This window comes from Equus przewalskii, chromosome 1 (assembly GCF_037783145.1).
Source record: "Equus przewalskii isolate Varuska chromosome 1, EquPr2, whole genome shotgun sequence".
Classification (NCBI taxonomy): Eukaryota; Metazoa; Chordata; class Mammalia; order Perissodactyla; family Equidae; genus Equus; species Equus przewalskii.
The window spans coordinates 152,961,097-152,985,222 of NC_091831.1; the positions used below are offsets into that span (position 1 = coordinate 152,961,097).

Genomic DNA, 24,126 nt, shown 5'->3' on the forward strand with positions numbered 1-24,126 from the left:
CAGTGATAATACTTGAAGAGGTCTTAGAAGCATTTGAAAGGAATATTTCCGTGCTGGTAACTGTTGAATTTCAGATCATTTCTCATGAAGCCTCCTGTTAGGCATAATCTTTAGCCCTCATTTATCTTCACTTTACTCTATTGATTCCCAAACTGATGGATGGTTGAGGATTTTGAAGTATGGCTTCCGAACAGCAGGTCTGTTTAAATAGATTTGAGGAAGCTCCAGCGCAGGACTAATATGTAACCTTCTTTTCCTTATGTTAATGTTTATTTGCTAAATATCTTGTCATAGTGGATCATTTGGCTGTCACCTCAGGAAGTATGATACTGTCTTGTTTCATATTTCTGTTCCAAAAACCCCCAGTGAGGCAAGAACAATTTTCAACACCTTTTATACCTAGTATTTTCTAGACTCTTGATGCTTCTCAAGTGCAACTGTAAACCATAATTGCAAATTGGGTTGCAAACAAATTTTGCTTAAGGCACAAATCATAAATGAAAGTAATGATCACTTCAAGATGAAACTTTTCTCTGTCTTTTAAAATGAGAATGAAAGTAGGTCAATGAAATTTAGGATATTTTAGAATATGTACAGTATTGTATTGTTTGCCAGTACCTAATTTACAATTACAGAGCTCCATGAATATTGAAATGATTCAGCTTCCCATTATAAATGTATGTGGCAGTTTGGTTGTTGATCAGTTTATGAAGTTAATGCAAATGGAACTGTCTTCCTGTCAGCATTTGAAATCTATAATGCAGTCATGTTGTATATTCAGGGACAGGCCATTGACAGTCAATTAACAAGTTTGATTGGTATGTCAACTCATTCTTTTGAATTGTTAATAGTATGTTAATAGCATTCATTTCTTTGTGCAGTCCCATTTGCAGCTTCACAGTTACAGCTATTTTTTATAATTCTGAGTAACCTAAAATAGTGCCTTAATAATAGATTATTAAACACCTGTCTAGTGTAGCTTAGGGAGGTTTTTCTAGACTGGGAGTTTGCAGTGGATCCCTTTGATATTCAAATCAACAAATGATAGCCTTTTTATTCAAAACGTAAATTCTTTTGATGGTTAGCTTGTTAAGAAATATTCAGCTCTAGTCTGACCTGATCTGGTTTCCCATGGAAAAGATCTGATGCCGTTTGAAGGTTCATAAATGGAATGCCAATGACAATTTGTTGTTGACGTTCTGCCGCCTCAGCCCTCAGATGCTGCTGGTCGATGTGCTGCTGTAGCTTCACCAAATAATCCTCGCAGGTAAATGATCTATGGACTGATCAGATGCTTTCAAAGCAGAGAGGGCTCTTCTGTGGTCTGGATTTTAGGCTTGGAGGGATACTTAAAAAGATGCATCAAAGTTGACAGATGAATCTTCAGGCATCGAATGATGGGAGAAAGCAGAAATGTGGGAATATTTTTAAGTGACTAGCATATTACTTAGAGTTTTGAAAACCTTCAAATGTCGATCAAGTCTGTTCCCCATAGCAGATTTATTTCTACCTTGGTTTTTGTTATGGTTGTTTTGTCTGTGTGCACAGGTTTACTCTCACTTTTCTGGGGAAGTTGATGAGACATTAAACGTATTATTCCCGAATGGTGCTTTGGAATAAGGTTGCGAGTTCATTTGCACAGCCATGTTTTATTCATATAGTTCCTGTACACCAGAATATAAGAATCTGCCATTTCTCTAGCCTAAAAAAATTGTCTTTACCAAGGAAGCAGTAAAAATTTTATTCCTTTTACCTCCTGTTCTTCACTTCTCTTGATGATGCTTTCCACGACCTACTATTTATATTTAATTTCATCGGCAGAAGTTTCTTTATAATATCGGGAAAAAACACCCACCAATGTAGTTTGGATATTTAGTTAATATTTTTCTGTTCTATGCTTCGGTGAATTTAGAGGAGCAATTTGCATGTATTTGAGTTTTAGAATTAGATGACACTTGAGAGATTGCAACTCAAATATCCTTAATATACAGATAAGGAAACTGAGGCATATGGTAAGAACTCACAGCTACTTGGTGCAGACCCAGATCTTTTTATTTCTACCCTGTACACATCCTGCTTGCTGCCTTTAGAAACACATAGAAACTCAATTGAAGGTTGATACAATTATAATGTACATTTCCTAACTGGCATAGAGAGTTGCTCAAGTTTTCCAGCTGTAATATAAAAATCTTTATACTATAGTTTAAGATTAAGAGCTATACTCGACACCAGTAAAAATGTATATATATATAAAGAGTATGTATTTTTTAATATGTAAGCATCTGTAAATCGGAAGGAGAGAAGGAAGGAAATTAACCGTCTTTGATGGTTTATTTGTTCATCGCTGCCCTTAGGCAGGACGACAAAACTTATGACCTATCTCAAGATTGCAGGAGGGGAGGAAAAGAAAGAGACATGCAAGTATTAATTGATAACAGATTTTATTGTGTCACCTTAAATGATCCTCCAGCAGTATTTTTTTTCAAAGTGTGTTTCATGGATCACTTGTTCCACAAGATACTTGGCCACCAAAAGGTTCTGTATCTAGAGAATCAGGGCATATATGCCCTTCGTGGAGTTTCACATTGTCACAATGCTTGTTGGCAAAGACTGTAAAGTCCTGCAATAAAACACTTGTTTATCTCTATTTAACCCAGGATTTCCAAAAATAATTTGAACGCGAAAGCTTTGTTTGTTTATATGTTTGGGTTTTTTTTTAAAACCAATGAACATCTTTGCTGGAAATTTGGAGAATGCTTGAACATCCTTGGGCAAATTATTTAATTTTTCCATGGTTCAGTTTGCTCTTCTCTATAAATGGAGGTAATAATAGTACCTATTGGCATGAGGATTAAATGGGCTATTATGCATCAAGCATTTAGAACAGTGTTTGTCACATTGTGTTCTATAAGTATTTGCTATTGGTATTATTTATTGATATTAATATTGTTCATGTTATTATTGAGACCAGTGTCATAGTGTTATTTGCTTCAGTTTACTGGATGTACATATGTAGTAAACTGTGTACAAGGCACTGGGTTGGAGCTAGAGATTTTATGAGTCAATAGGATAAGGTAGAAATAAGGGGAAGCAGACATGCAAGCTGATAAATTACTGAGCAGAAGGATAAGGGCAGTTACAAAGATAAGAGCCAAAGCACTACGGCCAACTCTAGGAGACCCCAAAGGTTTTACTTAGTAGCTGATAAGCTGCTAGATGTCTCGGAAACTGCCGGAGGAAGAAGTAGGGAAATCCAAGAGGGAGAACCCCCTTTTACTTTCTGTGAAAGAGACCAGTGTATCTGGGGAATGAGGATAAATATACGATCTCGGATGTGGCAAGAGCATGTGGCACACTGGCAGGGTAGATTGGAGCCCAAGTATGAAGGACTTTGTATCCAAGCTCAGAAGTTTGAGTTTTAGCCTACAGACGACAAAGCAAATAGAGAATTTTTATGTATGAGAATGACATAATCAGCTTTGTCTTTTAGAAAGAAAACTTGACAGCTGGGGCTGGAAAGACAAGAGAGAAGGGAGGCAGGAAAACATGGTGGGCATCTGGACTGAGGCAGTGGGAATAGGAATGGAGAGGACTACATAGATTAAAGAGACATTTCTGAGGTAGAATTGACAGGAATCCATGACCAATTACTTGGGGGAGGGGGAATACAAAAATGGAGGAATGAAGGATAAGACTGGTGTGTCTAGACTGAGAAGTTGTGTAAATGGTGATTCAGTTTAGTTTTATAGAGACACTGAGCTTTTCAGAAAGAAACTTCCGTATCTCCCCAGCTTGCTGTCAGTTTTATAACAATGACCCTCTTCTCAAGGGGGACTAATTGGACATATGTTTGCGTTGCTTGATACAACTCATGAAAACTACCGGTAACACAAATCAAAAGTGACTAACTCACTAAATAATTTACTGGAAGTATATATGAAAATAGACATTTAAAAATTAAATGTAAAATGCCATATACAAAGTTAAAAATCATAGTGAAAAGTTGCTTCCTTATCTGCGTGCTCACAAAGTTTTACACATGGCACTGCTAAAACACTTCTAATATATTTATTATATTTCTTATTTCAATGCTTTCCTCTACTCTTCTTTTCTCCTTTCTCATTCTGAGTTTCTTGGATCCCGGATCTTGTTTATATTTGTGTTTCCAGATCCATCCACAAATGATACACACTAAACGCCTAATGAACAGTTTAGGTATATAATACTTGAAACACCATTCCTCTAATTTCATTTTGAAAATAGAAATTAAAAAAATATTCAGCAATATTAGTTATAAATTATTATATAAGAAATTTTGCTTAATATATTTCTTATTCCTTCCAAAACCTTGAGATTATATTGGCCTGGACCTACTACATATATTTAAATGGCCATGTTACATGAACATTAGGGAAAAAGTAAGCCCAAACTCTTAGTTTGAGGTTTATTCAATGTCAGTTTCTCTGATATTTACAACATCTCATGTTGTAGTGGGGACATTTTAAGTCATCTCATAACAATAAGCCTCTCTTCCCTGTTGTGGGACTCTGTGGGCGTGGTCTCCTGTTTGAAGACACAGGAAGCTCTTGTCTTCTGGAGATGTTGAGCTGCTAGATGATATCTTATCCAATTTTATCAGATGGTGGTAGGCTGCTCTTCCTGTTACCTCATGCTATGCTCATAATGTTTTAATAGAATTTTATGCTGTGCCGCCTTTCTCCATTCTCTAACACATCACACAAACTTAAGTGCTAGCAGAAAAGACATTATCAGCCCCAAATTCAGAACGAATATGCTATTTTTAAGTTGTTCTGAATGCCCAAATTGGAGCAGCATATTACTTTCTACTCTCTACTCTATTTAAGCAGTACCCAGATCATAAATCTGTCCTGCAAAGAGACAAGAAGTAAAAAATAACCAATATGAAGACTGTGGAAGGTCTTAGAAGTTTTAATAATTGTTCATTCCACCATAAAGAATTCTACATTAAATAATTTAATCCATGCCTTTCTTACCTCCGGGAATGCAGATTTATACCATGTAACTCTTTTTAGTATTTTTAAATTTCTTTTTATTTTTAGAAAAGGAATTTAAGCTTTGAAAAGGGAATGGGACCGTGAAAAATTATCTCATTCCCAAACCTCGTTTAATCTAAATATCCAACTCTTTCGATCTAGGTATTTTCCTCTAGTCACAAGTCTTTCCTAATTCCCTGTGATATGCTAGGTTTTCTCCAAGTTGTGGAGTAATTTATCCACAGGAATCATATGGTTCATAAGAGGCTGCTTTCCGGCTGGACAAGTTTACAGACTGTAGTTCTCGAAAGTACATAGGCCATTCTGTTGTTCAGTAAAAGGAGCACATTCCTGATTTGTTCAGCCACTGTATTAACCTTTGTCTTGATACGGACCACTTCTTCAAGTAATTATAAAAGGTTGCAAAGGTCTGGGATTTTGTAATATAGTTCTAAAGTTTCCTCTCGTCCTACTAGCTCCCCTTCTTTATTCATTATTAATGCTGATAACTTTAGCAGGTTTTCATTATAAATATTATTAGAGCAAGGGAAAAAAAACTATAATGCATAAAGCTTTAAGTATTACTTGCCCTTTAATTATATAACCATTCTTGAGAATTATATCCACAGCTCCTCTTGATTGGGTAAAATTCTAATTTCGTTGGTATATATTGTTTATGTGACAAAACTCTTGCCATTTAAATGTCAAAGATAGTTTGTCACTTGCACAGCATATACTTTCAGTTACACATGGATTTCTAATGGATTTACTTTGTACGTAGGGATTGCACAACAGACAAACTAAGATGTTATGCCCTTTGCACTGTTTACCATCAATTTTATACTGTCATCCACACATTTCCCCTTAAAAATCATAAAATTTAACTGTGAGACAGTTAAATCGGGTTTCAGGTTTGGGTCTCTGACAGGTGAAGCAAAATGATCTATGCAGCAATCAAACCTGTCCACTTTGAACTTCACCTGGTTTTTGGGTTTTTTTTTTCTTTTTTGGTGTGGAAGATTGGCCCTGAGCTAACATGTGTTGCCAATCTTCCTCTTTTTGCTTGAGGAAGATTAGCCCTGAGCTAACATCTCTGCCAATCTTCCTCTATTTTGTGTGTGGGACTCCACCACAGCATGGCTTTCACAGTGGTATGTAGGTCTGTGCCTGGGATCTGAACCTGTGAACCCCGGGCTGCCAAAGCAGAGCAAATGAATTTAACCACTACACACCAGACTGGCCCCTACCTGGTTTTTCTTTCTTGTTTTCATGCACAGTTTTTAGCTTTTATTATTACTGTTTTTTAAACTAGCACAGTGAAAGCAGTTAAAAGAACCAGAAACAGTATGTCAAGGGAGCAAAGAGATACAGTAAAGATTCAGACGTTGCATGCACGCAACTTTATCTTTGGCATGGGAATAATTGCAAATTGGAGAAATAGTATCAGATCCACATTCAGGTATTTTCCCTTCTCTCCCAATTGAAGCAGATCTACTGTAGTCCTGAAGTTCCTGTTAATTACTCAGGGCTAAAGAGATTCATTTTCAGTAAGTTAAGAAATCCAGATTTATTTTGTGACTTGGTAGAAGTTACTTGGTGACAAGAAAGTGAGTTCCAGTAATGAAAGCTGGCAGGCCAGGATTTGTGCTCCACTCTGTTGGCGTATGAAATTACAGCACATCATTCAAACAAAATCAATAATCCAACTTTATGTCTTTTGCTAGGTACAGTGAAAATTTTATTGTTCTGTGATCATTTTATTCTTCCTGGATTAGGTCATGTGCTGTGGCAGTAAGAAGCAGCTCAAGTAGACAGAATAGGCAAGAGCAAAACTTGTGTTTTTACCCACATACCATAATGATCATATAATATACAAGGAAAGATGCTATAAAAGTCAGACTCTTATTTTCTTAAATCATCCCTGTAATACCCTGAATGATATTTAGAGATTCAATTTACCTAAAGAAAGGAATTTTGCCCCTTGATGTGGAATGAGGTTTATAAGCTGTGGTATTCCTTAATTGAGGCAAACAGAACAGCAAGAGATAGCTTGTTTCAACATCAAATTTGCACTCCAGGAACAAGAAGAGAAAATCTGGTCATATTCTTGCTCCCTTGATTTAGCTGCTTCTGCATCTCTCTTTTTCTAAGGAACAGGAGTATTTTTATAGAAAAGACAGATTGCTCTTAGGGAAGGTCTACACAGCCATGAAAGCCAGGTAATAAATTTATTTTAAAGCATCAGATCCTAAAGTATGTTTGCATAGTAAAGTATGGACCAGGCCGAAATCCAGGCTTAAACATTTTCTCCTTGTTATCACCTCGTTAAGCTCCCCACGTCTGAGCCATGCCTCCTACAGTCACAGGTATGGTGCCACTAATTAAGAAGAAGGGGCTCATTACCGATTCTCATTAACATCAATTGGAGTTTTAAAGCCGAATCCCTGGACTGAAAATTTACCCCCTTAATGTTCAACACAGGTGAACGAATAAAATCGTTTAAATGCCTGTATCATGGGGCAGCGCAAATGTGCTCTCCAAGGATGAACAAATTGCTTACTGCGGTCTGGCGCTAATCCCATTGCTCAGTAAAAGGCAGGCAGAGCTTCGAAAAAAAATACTATTCAAGAGGGAGACACTGACAGGGAAACGGGTGGGATATGGGAACTGGTATGGCAATATACAAATTCTCATCTGAATATGTATCATCTCCAGTAAGGATATATAGATGAACAAAATTGACAAGAGATTGTGCCTGACAATTAAGTGCTCAACCCATATTATCTGAATTAATGAATAAAGAAATAAATGTCCACCAGTATGTTTTAACCTGCTAAGGAAATTTATTTCGCAGATTTTTTTAGCATTTGCTTCAGAATGTCCTAGATCATATTCCTTAAGCTTTCTTCTATGATTGCAATTTCTAATAGATGACACAGGAAGCTTTTGAATTAAGACAATTCAAAATGCTTAATTTCATGAAAAATTAAAATGTGTTGATTTGGTTGATTTGAAAGGGCTGTTCTGCAGTTCACTGAAGTGATAAGCCACATGGAAATAAGTCTTCTTGGAAAATAAAAGCAACCTTCCCCTGCATCCGATAAAGCTTTCTCTCCTTTGTAAACCCAAAGGCTAACCAATTTTTAAACTAAATTTCTACTTTCCCTCATTATTTCTCCTTCCTTACCCCAATGTAAACAATGACCCAGAAATATTCATAAGATTAATATTTGCCCCTAAACTATATGTAGATTGGAGAATTTTTTCTAGTTTTATAGAATCTTGAGTTAGATGATAGATACCTTTATAAGTTGTCCATATTTTTCCTGAGTGGGCATGTTGTTCGTATTTAAATCATGTTAACAATATACACCATGATTAGCCTACCCCCTAAAGCGTAGTGACTGTCATCTAAATTTCTTGAGTCAGATTTCTTAGTGATGCTACTACCTGTCAGCGACAGTTGTAGAATCATAAAACATTGTAGCTAGAAAGGGCCTTCGGAGGCATCTAGTTCAAGCCTCACGTTTTACAGATAAGGAAGCTAAACTCCGAATTTAATTGCCTTTCCTGAACTCACGGGCAATGATAGGACCCTGACTAGAGTTCGGTCTCCTGATCCCCATTTTAGTCCTGGGGTTAATAGCTGACTCTCCCCAAGTATGTAGTTGAAGTGTGTAGCTTCACTCCCCCGTCTCAGGCTATCTTCTTTCACAATTCCAAAGTTGTTTTAAATTTGTAATTAATCAGAATAACAGAAACCCTTGAGGAAACGTTCTTCTGGATATATGGAAGATCAAATATTTTACTTAAGAGAGGCTGCCTTATAAGCCTTATAACCTTATAAGCGTTAACTTTTCATCTTTTCACCTGCTTAAAAATTGAAAGACAGCGATAATAGATGCATAAATGCATCATGGGATGAATAAATTGTGTGAGTTAGAGAAGAGAAAATGAATGTGTTCGTGAAAGAGCGAGCACATCAATCAGTGGTTACATGGTGTTTGCACCAGTGTGTCCAGGGGACATCTCACCGATCAATCATTCAGGAAGCTCCCTCCAGCTTTCAGAAGGAGAAAAAGATTTCACACTAAAGTGCTATCGAGAAAGCTTAGCATTTAAAGAGGTCATTCCAGGGACTCTTCCAGTCCCCAGAGGGGAGGAAAAAGTGGGAAGGGGGCAAAATGCCATAGAAAGCCTCTAATTTGGAACTTTTTAAAAATGCTGATTGTACGATGAATCATTCTTATCTCATATCGATTTAAAGGCATTAATTAAACATCGTTCGGTTTATCTCACTCTTACCTGAGCATTAAAAACATTGACATTTGTGTATAGCTTCTGCCTTCAAGGAACTTAAAAGCTAAAAAATATTACTCTTAAAGCTTTCATTGCTGTGCTGAATTATAATCCAATACGACTGTTTGTCTTGAGCATTAAACATACAAACATTTACTGGAAATATTCTGGTTTTATGAATCATTCATCCAATAATTATTGGTCATGTGCAAGACACTACATTAGCTGTTGCCTTGAAGTTACTTATACATTGGTTAGAAAAATAACCAGTTTGTAAATAATTATGATGCAAAATAGAAATGAAATTAGTGAGAGAATGTATAGGCAACATTGTCTATTCCCAAATTTCCAAAGAGATAAAGGGAACCACAGAAATATGAAAAAGTTTGCCCAAGATAATCTCATTATTGAGTTGCAGATCTGGGAATTTGCACCCCAAGTGGCTCAGTTCTCAGGAGTACTCGCTCCTGAAGGTAGTGTACCATTGGCATAGCTAAATAAAGCAGGAAACATATTGAAATATCTTAATAAAATGTTGCCCAGTAGCGAGGAAAGGCAGCTACTGCCAATAAAGTGATTTTGTATGCTGAAAGTAATTCTTGCCACACAGTCCTGATAGCATGACTTCATTTACTGCTTTGGTCGTTCTTTCTATGCTGACTTTTCAATTCAAGAAACTGGAGAAATTCTATATAAGGATGACCATCAAAGTGGAATTGTAGAGGAAAACCCAAGCAGCCAAACAATACCTAAGTGTATCCATTCCAACCCGAGAAAACCAGTATCAATCATGATACACAATGGGAACACTACAGCATCTAAGACAGTGTATGGTGTTTAGTAGAGAAGTTGAAAGCATCAACTTGGGGACTGGGCAGGTAGGGTTTGAATTCTGCTTCTGCCATTTGTTAGCTGCATGACCAAAGATTTCCCTTTCTCACAAGAAAAGATGGCAGTGGTTGCTGCTTTCTTTCATTTTCCTCGTTTATCACTCTTAAAACAGAGAACAACCATTTCTTTAAAAACTTGAGCCTTTATCATACTTTGTTTTATATTACAGTTTGCTCTAGGCTCACCTGTTGCCCTGCTTACTTGTAAACTATTTGGGGCAAGAATCTCTTGAATTCTGTTAGTGCCTAAGCACTACCATACCCATAAGAGGCACTGAAAAAGAATGACTACTGATTTGAATTTTATGGATGATGACAAAGAAGCCAACTGCATCTAAGGCCGTGTGAATAAACCATAAATCTTTACCAACCATCCCAATTTGATTAGTATCATAATGGATCAAGAGTAGCATTCAACCTGTAGGTAATCTAATCTCGTGAGTTTTCTCCAACTAACAACAATAATAGTAGTTATCATTTACTGAGGGCCAATTATAAATCTGCTGTTTTCCATACTTTAACTCACACAGTCTTCATAATCACCCTCCACAGAAGATATTTAATCCCATTTTTTAGTATCATCAAAGTAAGATTTAGAAGGATGTTAACTGGGTGGTCCAAGTTCACACAGCTTGAAAGTAGGAAAAAAACCAGAATTTTAACTCAGGTCTAACCCTAAAGGCCATGACTTTTCTTATTATTCATATTGTATTCACAACATTATGTGTCTTAAATTGAAAAATTTCCTGATTGTATTTTATTGGAAGTGTGAAATCCACGAGTGAAATTCAGAGGTGAGTAAAAAACATTTATACTGCTTACAAGCAGCATTTCCTTTAAATCTTCCTAAGACTTACTTAATCACTAAACTATTAATTTCGAAATTCTCAGGTCCAGTGTCCTCAATGACTCATTTGATGATTTAATTTGGGTGAACCAACTTGTCATCTACCCATCAATTTTGTCCACTCTGCGCTACAAATAGTGTTTATTAAGAGAATACATTAAATGTGTCACGGAAAGCAGTATGTAAGAACTACAAATTAGGCAAAAGAGAAACTTCTCATGTTTTATTGGCCTTTTTCCGCCAGTGATTGACTCTTGCACACACCTTGAGGGGGCGCTGTCTTAGAATCAGACCTCAAGAGGAAGATTTGTACGCAGGTGATTTATAAGGACAACGTAGGACAGGAAACAAGGAGGCCTGGCATGGTGCAGCCTCAGGCAAGTGTCGTCGTTCAGGGGACTCTGGAGTATACATTATGCCACAGACTGTCGCAGCCAAGGCAAGGGAACTGGACTTTCCTACCATGTACTAGACAGTCACTGGGAAACTCTCAGGCTCTCTGCTACTTGTGGACCAAGTGGCTCCAGTAGCCCAAGAGGATGTGGCTGTTACACCAAAGGGAGGTGAGTGCACAGAAACAGACACCATTAAAGGGCTTCTGGGCAGAGCACTGACATTGTTTGCAACAGGTTGTACCCCAGATACCAGAGATAGAAATAGAGCCTGACTTAAGATCTATGTTTTCCTTGATATCCGTTAAGAATATTTTGATTTCAGGATACAGAAATTGAATAGATCTCACTTCAGATGTAGTTTGATCTGCTGTCCGCACACTATCATGAGGTTCCATCTCTAGCTGTCCTTCCTCTGGGTTAATTCCATCGTGATATGACCTCCTAGCAGCTCCAATCTCTCTCCTCACTGCCATTGCAGTTCCAAGCTTTATATCTTCATACACCAAGCACAAGTAGAATTGAGGGACTCCATATCTCGATTTTCACAACAAAAATACTGGATTATTTTCATTGATCCAGTTTAGATCACATAGTCAATCCTATTCCAATTGATAAGGCCAATGTGCTCATTGGCTGAAGGCTATGTTACATGCCCATTCCTAAATCTGGCTTAAGTCCATGAGTGGAGTCAATATGATTCAAATGTCATAGTTTGGTCATTCAGAATAATTAATCCTAGAAAAGAAGAAAGAAGAAAGTGCATGCTAGGAACTAGATTAATAAATAGCCACTGGTCATCTGTTCTTACTATAAATTTGGATTGGCTGTGTTCTAAATGTAACCAATTTCAAGCTATAGATGTGGCAATGTTTCAGCCAAGTTGTGAACGCAATTGAAATTAGCAGAATTGGTTTGAGTGGAACGAGAGACAAGGAATTCCAGAAGATAAGCTATGGTAAGTGAAGCATGGGCTATACCACCTGTGTTATCACCACCACCATCACTATTACCTCATCACCACACTCCTGCAAACCACAAACAAAGAAGCCCTACTGCCATACTTGTTCAGTTGGAACAGAGGTTTGCCCTTAATTACAACTTTTTAACTGGATGTCCCAGGAATTTCTTGTAGGCCCAATCTGGGGCAAGCCAAAAGAGTAAGTCTTAGTCACTTAGATGTATGACTATCTTCTAACCAGTCCTTCATTCATTCACTCAATAAATGTTAAGCATCTACTATATACCAGGTACTCTTCTAAATACTAGAAACATAGTGGTGAGCAAAGCATAGTGGGTGCCTGCTGTCAGCATGGGGTTACAGACAAATGAAATAGGAAAACAAATAAATATCTTTAGAGAGTGATAAATACTATGAAGGAAATAAAAGGGAATGAAGTTGAGGTCAGGTAAATGGAACATTCGTCTGAAGAGGTGATGTTTGAGCAAAGACTTGATTGACAAGAAGAAGCCAGCCATGCAAAGATATCTTAGAACATTAAAGGCAGTGGAAATAGCAAGCACAAAAGCATGAAGTAGGAATAAATTTGGCATGTTAAAAAACAGAGGAAAAAAAACAGTGGCTGGAATGTGCTGAGTGGTGAGGGGAGAGGTGGGTGCAGTCAGAGTGGACCTCAGGCCAGATCAGTATATGAGTCCTGAGTGTCTGTCTCTAAGGGCTATTGGTGTTCTGCTGGAGATGTATTTCAAATTCCTACTGTCTTCATTCTTCAACTCTGTTCCCAAGTCACTGGAGTATTCCACAAAACCCTCATGAAGTCTTAATGGTTCCTTCTGTACAACACTAGCATCTTTATCTTTTATTGATTTTATATTAGAATATTTTTACTTTTTTATGTTAGAAACTGTACAAGCTTATAAAATCCAAGAATTTTAAAATTCTTTTTAACAACAAAAAAACCTTATCTTGTGCATACCATTTTGTACCTACCCCCCTTAATGAAATACCATGGACACTATTTCATGTCTATACATGTACCACCCCCTTCATTCTTTTTCTTGGTTGCATGATTTTTCATTAATGAGTGTATGGTCACTTATTTCACCAATTGTCTATTGATGGACATCTAGGTTATTTACAGTTCTTTGCTATTGTAAACATTTCTGCAGTTGAACGTTCTTGTACAAATGTCTTTACTTTCTTGTGCAAGCATTTATGTAAGATGAATTCCCCATAATGACATTGCTGAGTGGAAGTATGAGAATTAAGATAAATATTGCCAGACTGCCTATGAAAATGTTGTACCATACTCCTCTCACACTTGGCCAATACTGTAACCTATCAATATTTTTCTTTTTTTTGCAAATCTAATAGAAGAAAAATGTCAAAGAAGTTCTTATTTTAGTCATCTACACACTCTCAGATTATTCCCCTCATTTCTTACATATTTTTAACTTCAGGTTCTCTGTCAATTCTTGGTGATTACAGTATCCTTCCAGGGTAGACAAGGTAGTCCTTGCAATACCTACCTACTCTTCTGTATCCGTAGACAGTAAATCTCATGGTCATACACTGAGTCTTGTCATTTTGCCAATAACAGCAAGCCCTCTGTAATCTCATTTTGACCATCTCACTCTCTGAATGCCACCTCCTATCTTTCCAGTTTACTCCCTGTTTACTTTGGTTCCACTGGATCCTACAATCATTAATCCTACCATCTCTTAATGCTTCTCAGTCCCATCTTGTCCTCCTTTCTTAGCCCCCTGTCATCCTTCCTTTCTTTGTTTCCCTGGATGGACGTAATGGCCTATCATTATGATCACTCCATGCATTTACCCTCATCTTCCTTGCCCCTTTCTCCCTCCCTTCATTACATTCACCTGACAAAAAAACAACCCTGGTTAAATGCAGTTCACTGCCTACTCTTTACCTGCACCTGGGCACCCAAACATGGATAAAGAAAAACCACAGTCAGGCTGACTGGGTCTACTTTAAATCTGTGAGCATTTACTCTAACTGAGCACTTTGTGCTAACCCAGCAATCCTAATATATTCTCTAATTCATTCACTCTCTGACACTCCTTGATGACTAGTTCACAATTTCTCCTCGCATCCCAGACCTCCAACAATTCCTCCTTCCTCTTGACTCTCTGATGATGACCTTAATTCACAGAGATAATGGAAGCAATCAGAGGAAAATTTCCAACCCGTCCCCCTCCACACTTAATATTCTATCTACATCTGCCTTCCTCCTGTTACTGCAGATGAACTGTCTGTGCATGTGTCCAAGGACAATTTTCAGGCAAGGGAACTTGAAGTCATAAATAGGAATACTGACTATGGAGTAAACTAATCTTTGCATATGGACTAGGCAAGGTAGAGAGTGCCAGACTTGTTGTTCAGCTCTTTTTGTATGTTGACATCACAGTGAACATACTCCAATGATTCTTGTCATCGTGAAAATGGACAGGACTCCATAAGTCATTTGCCTACTCCTTCATTTTACAAGTTGAGACCTAAAGAAGTAAAAATGACATTCCCAAGGACATATATATATCTATATACATATAATATATATATATATATTAAGGGAAAATTAGAGGAAAGATGGCAGGCAACATAAAGGTAGCTTCACAATTTTTTTTTCTTTTGAACTTACCAAAAATTAACAAAGAAGCAAAAATTAAACAAGAAAATCTATGACCAATGCTATGATTGTGGAAAGATCAAAATGCGTTATCTAAGTACAGAACAATTTAAATCAAATTGGAATAAGATGGTAGGAATCTACACAGAATTCCTCTTCTAGAGAACATTATAATGAGATAACGTGAATAAAGTTGTTTAAAGAAAACCTCACGGATAGTCTTCCAATATCACCCTAAATTCAAAAGGGTAGAATTTAGGAGTAAAAATACGACAAATAAAAATATGTTGAGAGGCTGGCCCCGTGGCTGAGTAGTTAAGTTTGTGCCCTCTGCTTCGGTGGCCCAGGGTTTCTCTGGTTCGGATCCTGGGCACGGACGTAGCACCACTCATCAGGTCATGCCGAGGTGGCATCCCACATGCCACAACTAGAAGGACCCACAACTAAAATATACAACTATGTGCTGGGGGGCTTTAGGGAAAAGAAGGAAAAATAAAAAATTTTAAAAAAAATATGTTGACTGTTCCCTTTAGGAGTACCTGTCCCTTATTGTTTCAGTACAATAACCTGGAGCCCTGACTTGAAGAGCTGCTAAGCTTGGTCATTTCTGTTCTGGGTCCAGGAGGGGAGAAGGAGAGAAATGGGGAATAATATCTAGGGAGCAATTGGCTTGATCAAGACCAGCAAGCAGCAGCAAACAAAGTCAGGGATGCAGGGGAGAAATATGTTGTCAAACCATATAGACCACACAGGAAAATATCTGGGTTATGCCAACATAGGAGGACAAAGTGAAGCCCAGAGTGCTTACCCACTATGAACTCTACTGATGTGTAAGGAGGATGAAGGAGGGGCTCTCAAAAACAGAATTCCCTCACTCTTCCTCCCATCCCCTCTGATATCTGAGAGACAGAACAAATAATCTTGAACATTAGCATATGCCCACTGCATATGTCACAACAGAGAATTTACTGAGTGCCCAGGTGTTTAAGAAAAAAAAACAGCAAGAGGAATATGCCTACACTATTTTGGAATGAGGGAGGCTTGGATAGAATGGTCCCATTCAGAAATGAGAGCTGTCAAATAAATTTTGCTCCCACCAAAAAGAAAAAAAGGAAGCAAAGAAATTGAACATATAAAATTCAGATAGAGGAGATACTATGGAAGAAAATGCACTTCAAAAATGGTATAAAAATTTTGCAACTGCTTTGCACACTCAAGAAAATTGAAAAGAACTTGCACTTTATGAGATAATAGATCAAATGTGGGAGAAGACAAGGAATAAGTGAAAAGGAGCCTGCTTGAACAAAGGAAAGAAATCAAGAGGAAAATAGCACCACAAGAAGAAAATTTTTGACGTATTGAAAATAGCAAAGAAGGGGCCAGCCCAGTGGTGTAGTAATTAAGTTCTTGCGCTCCACTTCAGTGGCCAGTTCAGTTCAGTGTCAGTTCGGATCCTGGGCACAGACCTAACACAGTTCATCAAGCTACACTGTGGTGGCATCCCACATAAAATAGAGGAAGATTGGCACACATGTTAGCTCAGTGACAATCTTCCTCACATACACACACACACACAAAACAGCAGAGGCTCAATAACATGGAAAAGCCAGACAGGATTGTGGAAAGTCACACAAAAATAAGAAGGCATAAAGAGTCAAGTGCTTAAAAATATCAGAGTAGATGTGAAGAAAAATGGAAAGCTAACATATGGCTATAATATGCTGGGAGGAGGGATGGGGAACAGGATAAATGAAACTCACAAAATTTCAAAGAAAAGTCTCCAGGAATGAAAAAAAAAAAAAAAAAACAACAAGCTGAATTGATAGATCAAAAAGGTTCAATTTGTTTTAGAAAATGCTTGTAAAGAATGGCCAATATATGGGGCTGGCCCCGTGGCCGAGTGGTTAAGTTCGCGCGCTCCGCTGCAGGCGGCCCAGTGTTTCGTTGGTTCGAATCCTGGGCGTGGACATGGCACTGCTCATCAAACCACGCTGAGGCAGCGTCCCACATGCCACAACTAGAAGGACCCACAACGAAGAATATACAACTATGTACTGGGGAGCTTTGGGGAGAAAAAGGAAAAATAAACTCTTTAAAAAAAAAAAAAAAAAAGAATGGCCAATATCAATATATGTTTTCAAGCTTTTAAACTGCAAGGATAAAGGAAGCATTTGGAAAAAAGGTCGCTTAAAAGTAGGGAGGAAGACTTAGGGACTCCAATTTTTTGAAATAACAGATGTGAAGTCAATGGAACATTGTCTATAGAATTTTCAGGTTAAAACTATGTGCATCAGCCAAACTGATAGAATATTTAAGAAAAAAGTATATTCTCAAATGTGTAATGACTCAAAAAAAGTGTCACCCATGTCTGATTTCTCAAAATTGTGCTTAAAATAAAACCCAGACTTCTATTTCCAACAGATTCTAGCATTGTCAGATACAGTGAATAAAAATACAGAGTGCCAAGTCAAATTTAAATTTCAGATAAATAACGAATAATCCTTTAGTATAAGTATTGCCCATGCAATATTTGGGATATACTTACACTAGAAAAATATTCCTCCTGTATCTGAAATCACTCTTAAATGTGCATCTTGAATTTCTTGCAACACTAGGCAGTCTGAAAAATATACCAAAACATACAACTAGAAATGCTGGATTTAAAAAAAAAAAACAAACAGAAAAAAATAACCTTTAAATTGTATGTCTGTGCTCATAAGAAGGTAAAAGAAATCTCTAGGGGAACAAATGAAGAGGAAATTGGTAAACTGAAGATGAAATGATGAGAATTATTTGCTAATCATGGTGACCAAAATGCTGGTGTTTGAATGGCCATTTAGGGACAGAAAAGAGTACTTTGGAGCTGCATAAAGTGGAGAGTAGGACCTGAGGTCTCTCTGTAAACCAGCACTCTTAAAGGGCTGTAATCTCCATGAAAGAATGGACTTAAGAAAATATGTTTACTAGCAACAGGAGACAACAAGGAGCTTGTCTGTCTGGGCTTAGGCTCAGAGTAGGAAACAAAACACATTCCCCTAGGCATTCAACCACATAGGTTTTCCCTCAAACAAATTTGGAGTTGAAACTGCATCATCAGTGTGGTCCTGGAAGGCTTAAGCAGATAAATTAATTTCAAGTAATCACAAATTAGTAAATTGGAAGTGTGGAGCAACTGGCAGAATCAACCAGAAATTCCTCTGAAGAAATGCCTTACAGGAGTTCCACAGATGAAGCCACGCCAAACATGAGTGCACCATCTAAAGTAACAGAATGCCTCCAGAAACAAGCCACTACAGAGAAGAGTCATCAGGACAATAAATGAATAAACAAAAAAAGAAATACAAAAGAAAACAAACGAAACAGCAGAATTAGAACCCTAGGGACTTTCTATGTTAGAATTATTGGATACGTAACGTGAAGTACTTGAAAAAATAGAGACTACTAAAAGTAAGCAAAGTTTTAAAAGAAAAAAATTGAACATTTAGAAATAAAAACTATAATCTTTAAAATTTAAAATTCTGGGAATGGATTAAGCAGAAAATCAGACTCAGCTGAAAGAGAGAATGAATAAACTGGAATATAGAGGGGAAATAATTATCCAGAACGCAGCACAGCAAGCCTAAGTCGTGGATAGTATGAGACGGAGGTTAAAAACATGAGAGGAGAAAGAGGGTCTAACATATGTCCAGTTGTGTTCTGGAAGAAGAAGATAGGGGGAATGGGGTAAAATTGATGCCCAAAGAGATCATGAGTGAGGAGGTTCTAGAATTGAGGAAAGACTTCTCATGCAGGACAAATTAGAAATCCTCACTTTAACATACAGTGTTTTAAACTCAGAAACAGAGATAACAAGAAGGTCCTAAGAGAATATTCTGCTGAGGAGCATGTGCATTGATCAACCTTCCCAAAGGACCGTTAGCAGCATTTATCCATGACTAAAACGTCCATATCCTTTTGCCCTGTGATCATATTCCTAGGAGTTTACCTCAAGGTGATAAGCTGACAACAAAGATGTTGATCTCTGTATAATTTATAACAACAGTACTTGGGATGCAATTCAAATTTCCAGCAGTAGGAAAGTTAATAAATAAATCATAGCATAATAGTGCCTTGGTATATTATACAGCATTAAAATGGCCAGTATGTATATATCTCTCCACATAAATTGATAAGAGCAGGTCTCCATTCTTATCAATGAATAAAGCGGACAGCAGAACAGCATACATCATATTGTCCCATTCACGTAAAGTTACATATGCATTTATGTTTATATTTAAGCTGTCTTGGTATATTGCCCAATGTGGGTATATATAAATAAAAAGAAGTCTAATGGAACATGGGAATGGCCTAAGAAATTAAAAGTGGTTATCTCTGAGTTTTGGGATTTCAGGGAATTTGGCTTTCCTTACTACACATTTCTACAGTGTTTGATTTTTCTTTTTTCTTAAGAAGCATGTTAAATATACATACTCACACACATAGGGAATATCCCACATTTCTTGATTCTCAAGACAGTTTTCTTTCCTCTAAACATGAGACCATTTTGATGATGTACCATTTTGACTGGTTCTAATAGGGCTATCTATACAACCATAATTGTGCCATACTCTTCTTTACCTTTTTTAATGTATATAGGATCTTTCCTCCATTACCACTCCCAAATATCAGGTAATTAGTGAATGTGTTCATTTTGGTTATTTTATGTATGCAAAGACTGAGGAAGGGTATTCAGAGGTACAAGGGGAAGAAAAGTACAGAGAAATATGTCAAGAGACCATAGTATTTTAGCTAAAAAAAACAAAACAACTATGACTATGCAAAACTAATATGTTTGATCCAGACTGCGTAAAACTGAATAGATACATGAGCGTTTACAACTATTCCTGATATTTCTGTCATTTTTTAAATAAGTCATTTTTATAAAGGTCCAAATTGGGCTAAGAAAATCACAAATAAAATTATTATTGAGGGTAATATAGTTTTTCCAAGACATCAGATAAAATAGAACAATTAATGGTAGTTTTCTTCCTTAATTTTTCTCAAGTATTTACATTTAGGAAAAGTTGAATTTTCAAATTGTGCCTCCTCATGTTACATTCTTAGTTTAAAAACAATCATCGTGGGGTTGGCCCAGTGGCATAGTGGTTAAGTTTGCGCGCTCTGCTTTGGCAGCCTGGGGTTCACAGGTTTGGACTTTGGACGCAGACCTAGCCACTCTCATCAGGCCATGCTGTTTCAGTTTCCCACATAAAATAGAGGGAGATTGGCACAGATGTTAGCTCAGCAACAATCTTCCTCAAGCAAAAAGAGGAAGACTGGCAATCGATGTTATCCCAGGGTCAATTTTCCTCACACACGTAAACACACATCATATGATAACACCTCAGTGGCAGTGAGCACACTGGCACTGGAATCTTGGTTTCTAAATACCATTCTTCAATAAAAAGAACAAGGACTCCCTGAAGAAATGGCTGACTCTACAGCTGAGGCAGGGAGGATATAAGATAAGCCTGGAGTGCCTTATAATCAGAAAGTGAGGAAGCGCTCAAAAAACAGAAGGATGGAGACATATCAGTAGACAAGGGAGCCATCCTGAATAAGGTCCCAAGGGCCAAAGCTAGAAAAATTTTGGCAAGAAAATCCAAAGTATAAGATAAATAAACAAGTCCATACTGATATCGATAATTCCCTACCTTCAAGTATGCACTGGTCTTAGTGATTCTTTTCCAAAGAATAGATTATGAAAATGAAGGAATAGTAATGTCACAATGAACAACTCTGGCAAACACCCACCTAAATCAAATCATCAAGGAACCAAAGATAAGTTATATTCATTGCATGCACCCTATCATATGATGTAATGAGAAGGATGCTTCACCTCTGTGATACTCTTCCAAAAAACCCATAACCTCAGTCTAATTCTGAGTAAACATCACATAAACCCCAATTGAAAGGCATTGTACAAAATGCCTGACCAGTGCTCCCCAAAACTGTCAGGTTTATGGAAAATAGGAAAGAGTAAGAAACTGTCACAACCTTAATCTCCTCAGATTAAGGAGATATGATGACTGAATGCGATGTGGTATCCTGGATGAGATCCTGGAATAAAATGGTGACATTAGTGGAAAGACTGATAAAATCTGAATAAAGCCTGGAGTTTAGTTACTAGTAATGCATCAATGTTGGTATCTTCATTTTGACAAATATACCATGGTAATTTAAGGCATTAACATTGGAGAAGCCTGTGTGAGGTATATACAGGAAATCTCTGTATTATCTTTGTAAATTTTCTCTAAATCTAAAATTATTCCAAAATAAAAAATTTCTTTAAAAATAAATTAACTCCACTGCACAACTGTCAGAATAACTAAATTCAAAACTCTGACAACACCAAATGCTAGTGAGGATGTGGAGCAACAGGAACTCTCATTTATTATTCATGGGAATGTGAAATGGTACAGCCACTTTGGAAGATAGCTTGGCGGTTCCTTACAAAACTAAACATACTCTTATCACATAATCCAGCAATTGTATTCCTTGGTATTTACCCGAGTGAGTTGAAAACTTACATCCACACAAAAACCTGAACACAAATGTTTATAGCAGCTATGTTCATGGTTGCTAAAAATTATAAGCAACAAAGATATCCTTATGTGAATGGGTAAATGAATTGTGATACATTCAGACAATGGAATATTTTTCAGCACTCAAAAGAAATGAGCTAATAAGCTACAAAAAGACCTGGATGAACCTTAAATGCATATTGCTAAGTGAAAGAAGGCAATGTGAAAAGGCTACAGAGTGTATCATTCCAACTATAAGACATTCGGGAAAAGGTAAAACTATGAAGACAGTAAAAAGATAAGTGGTTGCCTCCTCCTGGGGAGGGAGGAAGGGGGGAATGAATAGGTGGAGTACAGGGGTTTTTTAGGGCAGTGAAACTCTTCTATAAGATACTGTAATGGTAAGTACATGTCAAAATACATTTGTCAAAATGCATGGAACATATAATACCAAGAGTGGACTCTAATGTACCCTATAGACTGTAGTTAATGATATATATCAATACTGTTTCATCAGTTGTAACAAGTATAACACACTAATTCTAATTGTTAATAGAGGAAACTAGGGAAGAGGACTTGAGGGGGGATGCGGGCACTGTGCACTTTCTTCTCACTTTTTCTGTAAACCTAAAACTGCCTCCTCAAAAGAAAGTCTATTTAAAAAAAATAAAAACAGTCGAAATCTAAAAGAAAAAATTGGTGGTAGATGGAAAGATATGTGTTACAGCAGGTATAGTAAAATGTTAGCAGTGGTGGTGTATATGAATATTCACTGTATAACTCTTTTTACTTTGACATTTTTCACAATAAGTGTGGAAAAAAGTCATTGTGGGTAATATTAGGAGAAAGTGTAGCATAATAAGATCAAAATGAGCCTGTGGGACTTAATTCTAACTCCGTTATGGGTTCTCATGATTCTGTACAAAAAAACATAACTTGATTTAACGATCTGAATTACTAATCTGAATTTTGAAAGCTAATCACTCCTGTCTTCAAAATCCAGAGTCTAGATTAAATTTCCTTATTGCTTGAGAAATACAACTAGATATTAACTAGTTAATATTTTTTGAGAAGTACAACTAGTTACTGTTGTTTGAGAAATAGAACTAGATATTAATTGTGTATCTCATCAGTGGAAGAGATGAGCAGTGCTTTGTAGTTTGGTGAACAATACTGATGACATTGTAGTGGAATCTACACAGCTACTGCTGTGGACTTTGTCAGTGTTCTTGTTATGATTTAGCACTGTTTTATTTACCATCCAAAAACATATTTTTTATTACTCGCTACAATACAACAATAACTCCAGTTTTGAATGGTGCGTATTTCTCATTATGAATCTAAATACACAGAATGTTTGCTCTGTTTTCAGTCACTCCACTGTGTAAAAATGGTGTATTAAAAACAGTATGACATATTTGCATATTTATCTGTATTAAAAGCCTCATGAAACAGTTATTGAAGATACACAGCTGTTGCTTTTTAAGTATTTTTTAAAGGAACCGTATCTCCTCTTCTATATAAATTACGTACATTTTCAAATGTATCATCTGAGCCAAAAGTGTTGCAAAGCTTTAAACAGGAAAACTTATTCTCAGAGCAGAAAAATGTTAAAGGAGAGGAATATAAATTTTTAGTCATTGTGTCCAAATGATATATTTTTAACCTAAAATGATAAAGTTGTTCCTTTGCCAAGTCAGATATTATACATTGTAAGCAGAAAGTAATTCTGGATGCTCCTACAAATTATGGGCTCATTTCAACATAGACACTGTTTACCTAGTCTACAGAGCTCATAAAGAGATGCTGCTACATAACAATCAAGTGACAGAAGACAAGACTTCACGTTGTGGCTTAAAAGTGACAATTTCTGTTATAATGTAAAGAACATTTTCCTTTTAAGAGTGTTTCCATATCTTCATGAAAGCCAATAGTAGCATTTTTCTTTTTAATTAAAAAGGAAACTCTATGCCCCTGGAATGCGACCTACTCTCAGTAGTTCCTGGAAAAAAGACCAAAATTGAAAAGCAATTCTATTAAATTTCATTATTTTCTCTAGAATTTTAATACGGACTCTTCTGTTTTTAAGAAAATATGTACGTTTTTTTCAACTCTATGACCACATTTAGTTGATTAACATATAATTCAAATGCACACCAGAAGTTACCATTTTAGTATCGGAATTACAGTTTGTTTTTTAAAAAGGCTTTTAAACCTAAATAGTTGAATCAAAGATTTCACATTTCATAGTTCCGTTTCACCATCTTAGCAAAATAAGAGGGTTCTAAGAAGAGAGGATTATCATATATTAAATTCAAAGTTTGCCACTTTGCAGCTCTAATCCTGTTGGAAAAAGATGATTTCTGTCCAACTTAATCAGCAAGAGGTCTTTGTTGCCTTAAGTATTAATTGATTAGGTTCTCATTAAGGTCAAAAGTACACTTGGCTGACCAGAAGCAGCCAATTAGCACATTGGCAGCCATGCTTATTTACATTGACTGAACATAATGGT

The 24,126-nt window shown here is 36.8% G+C and overlaps 1 long non-coding RNA gene across 1 annotated transcript in view; it reads left to right on the forward strand.

Moving 5' to 3' along the window:
* The first annotated feature begins 833 nt into the window (after positions 1 to 833).
* Positions 834 to 24,126, forward strand: part of LOC139084187 (uncharacterized) — a 132,841-nt gene continuing 109,548 nt past the window's right edge. Inside the window, exon 1 of the long non-coding RNA XR_011541575.1 lies at positions 834 to 1,267. This is a non-coding gene — a long non-coding RNA (uncharacterized lncRNA). The remainder of the gene's footprint in view (positions 1,268 to 24,126) is intronic.